A 6,468-nucleotide genomic window follows, 5' to 3' on the forward strand; every position below is an offset into this window, starting at 1 on the left:
TACTATGAGAAACCTATATCTATATACACATGCACATACATACATTTGTGTATGTATGTATATATGTATGCATGTATGTACGCATATAGGTAGGTAGGTAGGTAGGTAGGTAGGTAGGTACGCATGTATATATGTATTATGAACGCATATATCTGCGTGTATGCATATATGGAGAGAGGGGGAAGGAAGCAGATAGAAAAATATCGACGTAAACGCCTACTTTAACTACATGACATTTCTTCAAGCCTCTACAATTGTCTAACCTGATATCTGGTTAGCTAATTATACAACAATCTATCAATCTTCTTTCTTTCTCTCACTCCTCTCCTTTTCACTTTTGTTGCACATCCCCTTATCTTTCTCTTTCCATTTCTTTTCTTTTTTATAATTATATTTTCATAGCAAAATCTTCTGGAAATAAAAGGAAATAAAATCGTCGGATGAATTTCTGAATTATCTCTTGTACTCCTAACATTCCCCAACTATAACAAACCTTCGAAACCACTTCCGGATTCTAAGACAAGTGAAGACGGATAGGAAAATCTAAATATGTATATTGTATGTATATTGAACGTCAACAAACATCCATGGCTGTTTGTTGACAAATTTTTCCGCTTTGTAAAGGTAAAATTATCTTCTTGTTTGTATCATATATATATATATATATATATATATGCGAGTAAAAATAAATACAAAAAAAGGTGGATTTTTTTGTATGATTGTGTATAGAGGAATATATTATTTTGCTTAAAAGAGTTCCAACACTGTCTGTTTTTTATGTTTTATTTATATTCCTGCAGAACTAATGTGGGGTATAGAATATGGAATATACAATATATAATATAATATACAATATATAATATAAAATAAAATAAAAATGGATGGCACCATGAAATAAAGTATTGAATGTAGATGAAATATATATATATGGCAGAGGTGGCCAATCGATCCACCTCTAGAAACACGGTTAGTGGTGTTCCACAGGGCACTGTCTTCGTGACTTATACTACAAATTTGTGTGTGTGTGTGTGTGTGTGTGTGTGTGTGTGTATACGTGTTTATAACGTTGATTATCTATATTTGTATATGTGTGCGTAAGTTTATTTATAATAGGTTTATGCTCAAAGTTAATCTACTTCATACGTTATGCGATAGCATTGTAGTAAATCAACCTCCAGCTATATACTATTTCTTCGGTTGGAATTAAATTAAAAATTCTGGTCATTTAGTAAACGAAAGTTTATGAAATTAACATATTATCGAGCTATTGTTTCATTCTTGATTACTACTGACAGGACTCATGTAGAGCTAAATCGGAACAAAATACAGTAGTACCTCGACTTTCGAACAACTCAGGTCGTGAATAAATCGTGCTTTATACATACATACATATATATATATATATATATATATATATATATATATATATATATATATATAGAGAGAGAGAGAGAGAGAGAGAGAGAGAGATAAAGCACGATTTATTCGTGATCAGAGTTGTTCGAAAACCGAGGTTCTACTGTATTTATCTTTTATTTTTTACGACCTGGAAGGGTTTAGTTGAACAAGTCAACCCCAGTACTTATTTTTAAGTCAATATTTTTTGTTTATTTCAGTTTGTCATTTACGCATTTATATTTTTCTTATTTTAATACAAATTATTCTATTTAGTTTCAACATTTCACTTTTTATATATCGTAAACAGTATTAAAATTGATATAAGATCATTCAAAGATGCACACAGAAAATTAGTACAGTATTTTTAATTTAGTTTCAAATAAATATACGTTCTTCTTATTTTCTTATAATTTCTTTGTCTCCACTTGTATATATTTGCCTCTGTGTATTTTCTTTTTTATACTTTCTTATAGATTAGATAATATGCCTGTCCTCTTCGCAATAGATCATAGCTAATATTAATGAAATAGAGAAATAATTGATTTTGATTTTTCACAAGATCTGTACAAGAATAGGTCAAATCATAAGATTTGTTCAACAAGAATAAGCCAAATGATATTTGAATGGTCTCCAAATGAAATGATATACGGCGTTGAGAGAAATGATTTAATTTACTACTTTCCTCTTCGCACCGTATATTATTCACTTTCATTGTTTCATGTGAGATTCATTACTTTCAGACGCTGATTTAAATCATTTGATTATCATAATATATTTTGGAACAGGTATTAAAGACTTTGCATACAATTCATAAGATGTAGAAGGATAAATCTGCGAAATGATTGCACTTTTCTCCGTTGCTATCAGCTAATTCTCGAATTAATACAAAACGCCTACCTCTCAACACAACTTAATCATAAGTGCTTGTTGTTATTATTATGTATTAGTAGAGGCATAGTCTTGGATTTTTGAATAAGAGGTTCGTTTTATGCCCAGGTGGTTTCGTGGTGCCTCACCCTGTGAGACATTTTCGGCAAGTGTCGTCAAATTAGCCTCGGGTTGAGAAACTGTGTGGAAACCTGCCGCGTATGTGTGTGTGACAAAGAGAAAGAGTGCGTGCGTAGATGTATCTGTGGATATGTTTCTGTTTCTTTTGTGCGTCTCTCACTGATTGACAGTCGGAGTTTACGTCTCCATCACTGGTCCGTTCGCCAAAAGGGAACAAGCGAATAAGTAATACACGTTAAATACTAGGATTGATTCTTGAGCAGTTATTCTCTCCAAGGTCATGTCCTACTGATCAATAAGGATCTGATAACTGGCTGGATTATATAATATATAATAAAAATAGCAATGTTTGCTGACAGCATGCCAAATATTCAACAAAAATCAAATTACTATCGAACCATTATAGCATGAAATACTCGATGGTAAATATTCCCACATAATTAAATGGGTTCTAAGCCAAGATAATTACTTGACAAAATTGTAGACTCCTGAAAAGGATGAAATGAAAAGCTTACTTCCATGGTATTTTGCAAAAGATCCCTAAAAGTACCCCTGTTGATTAGCAATTCAATCTTCTAGATTTGATCTATAAAATCAAGTTCCGGATGTTCTCCTATCCATTCCAACCTATGTTCACCGCAGATACTGAAGACCAATGATAATCAAATAAAACTCTGGACTTGGAACATATACAGGATAGAACTTAGCTTCTTGGACCATTTACTCAATAACAACATTATACTAAACACCACTGCACGATTACAATAACAAACACTGATACTAAATGCAAATGGTTCTGTTTTGCTCATATTTTTTTACATACTGATTTACACATACCATCAGGCTTATGTTTTTTCCTCTTCTTTTGCTACTTATATATTTACTCATGTTTCTGTATATAGTAAAGTTCTGCAACAAGATCATAACTTCCTCATGTACTAGTCTAGCAGACCTACATTAGGCCTTTAACTAATGTACGTTATACCGGTTTGGCAATTCAGCATAGTATACATGTATATTATTTTGCCAATCGTTACCCTTCACGAGTTCGAAAATCACATTACTACAGCACTTACTTGGTCCCAGACTTGCCGAAATAGTGAGGTTCAAGCCATATCTTTTATAGTTCGGGCAACGAGACAGAAACGTCGCCCTCAATTAGTTTGTGATTGATAGAGGACTTGGAGCATTTTCACACCAAACAATTATACAATACATAATTATATTTCTAAGTGAATGAAAGTGAATATCTGTAGATATAGATATGTATGCATATATATATTCATATACCTGCACGCAAACATACAATCATATATACAGAGATAGGTCACCCAAAGATATGTATATATATACATATATATATATATATATATATATATATATATATATATATATATATATATATATATATACACACACACAAACACTTACTGTAAAAAGAGTCAAGGGTACGTAGCGTTCCAGTCATTAATAAGTTGAAAAATAATAAATCTACAAACAAACAGAAAGCACACACAGAAGGTCACCAACTCCTCATCAGTTATCGGCCAAAGAGTCAAACGCAATTTCGCGTCTTTATCGTTAAAGGTGCGAAATTGCGTTTGACCTTCTGGCCGATAACTGATGAGGAGTTGGTCACCTGTGTCTGTTTAAGTCATGTATCACTGACTTAAAGCAGAGATAACGTAACTATCTTTCTTCTTTCAAAAATAGGTAAGAGATGAATTGTACTAGCCTGAGTGGATTTATGTGGTATTTGAAGGACATTAAATATGATATTAAATGGACAGTTATGAGTAGAGTTTGAACAAATACTATTGGGAACTCGAAGTGTAATCTATGCTTAAAAGTAATAAATCCTTACCTCTAATTACAGGTAATCAAATCACAGAAACTAATTAGCTCTGAATTGCATACATTCTTTCAGAAAAGTATATAAGTTATTTCTAAATAAGGATTTTAATAGGATATTACAGAGATGGTAGTGCACATAAGTTAGTCTTATCAAATTATCGTAGATTTACCCTAGTTAGATTTTAGTAATCTCACACCAGATCTCGTTTTTCTTTATTTTCCTCCTTTATTTTCTCTTTCGAGTCCTCTTTATCTATCTATTTATCTTATATGATATCATTTTATCTTCATTATTAGTAGTCAGTAAGGTGAATGCATTCCGACCTAATTAAGGTGTTTTCAACAACTAAGTATATAAAATAACCTATTCCATTAAATTCTAAAAAGATCATTCTAAGTTTAAATGACACAAGGACTATAGTCATATCGTATTTCAAAACAGTTATTACTGTCATGTTCCCTGTGATTTTATGATCCTTCATCGATAATACACTTATATATACACCGGATTCTTCATTTCACTTCACACAGCCGAATAGGTAAAATCTTGAACAAGGCTCTATAATAATATCTACCTTGGATCAATATGCACTGCAACTGAACCAACTAAATGCACATAAATGCTGCATCAAGGACATTAGGACACTTATGCAACAGAAACACGTGTTGGATTGGGATCTAATGTGAATTTCATGAAAATAATACTGTAATAAGCAAATTTCGACTATGTATAATTCTCCATTCTTCTTTATGATGTCTCCATTATATAACTTGTATGTTATATGGAATCCATTGAAGCGAACTCAAGATTTGCATACTGAATGAAGTATCGTGTAATTCTTTATCTTAAAAAATGTGAGAGCTAAGTTATTTTCCCGCATTCCAATCCAAATCCCTTTTCCATTGTATTGAGTAAATTCGCAATTTTTAAACTACCAATACATAACTGCGAACTGATTCACATGAAAGTATTGGTATTGCAATACTGCATTTTAGATTACTTAATTTTTTTCACCAATACAGTGTTATTCTCTTACTTTGTTACATGTGTATACATATATATATATGAATATGTATATATATATATATATATATATATATATATATATATATATATATATATATATATATATATATATATATATACATATATATATATATATACATATATATATACGTATGTGCATATATATGTATTGTATATTTATATATATACATATATGCATATATATATTTCTAAGTATATATATATATATATATATATATATATATATATATATATATATATATATATATATATATATATCTTTTACTCTTTTACTCTTTTACTTGTTTCAGTCATTTGACTGCGGCCATATATATTATTTATATATTATTTATATATTATTAATATATTATATTATATATTATTTTATTAAAAGAGTTCCAATTCTGTCTGTTTTTTATGTTTTATTTATATTCTTGTAAAATTAATGTGGGATATAAAATATGGAATATATAATATATGATATAAAAATGGATGGTACAATGAAATGAAGCATTGAATGTCTTATTGAATATACGAAATATTGAGTGTTATGAAATATTGAACACTCAATATTTCATACATTCAATAAGACATATTCCATATATTAATAAGACATTCAATACTTCATTTCATTGTACCATCCATTTTTATATTATATATTATATATTCTATATTCTATATCCCACATTAATTTTACAAGAATATAAATAAAACATAAAAAACAGAGATAGTTGGAACTCTTTTAATAAAATATATTCCTCTATACACGATCATACAAAACCCCCTTTTTTGTATTTATTTTTACTCACACACACACACACACACACACATATATATATATATATATATAGATGATTCGGCATCTATTTCTAGCATATAGGAGTCCACTTTTGATGGTCATTCCTCTTATTTTTGTATGTAATATATATATATATATATATATATATATATATATATATATATATATATATATATATATATATATATATAATATACAGGAATAAGGGCAGGGAATCGTCAATTAATAATAGAATTAATAATTAACAATTTTGCCAAGTAGTTCAGTATGAAAAAACCTTTATCGGTAAAACCATTTGTCATCATAAATATACAGGGATTAGCATTGAGTTGCTTCTCCAACATACTGAAAATTTAGAAATAGCAGTCAAAAAACTACTGAT

This window comes from Octopus bimaculoides, chromosome 21 (genome assembly GCF_046866305.1).
Source record: "Octopus bimaculoides isolate indiv1 chromosome 21, ASM4686630v1, whole genome shotgun sequence".
Classification (NCBI taxonomy): Eukaryota; Metazoa; Mollusca; class Cephalopoda; order Octopoda; family Octopodidae; genus Octopus; species Octopus bimaculoides.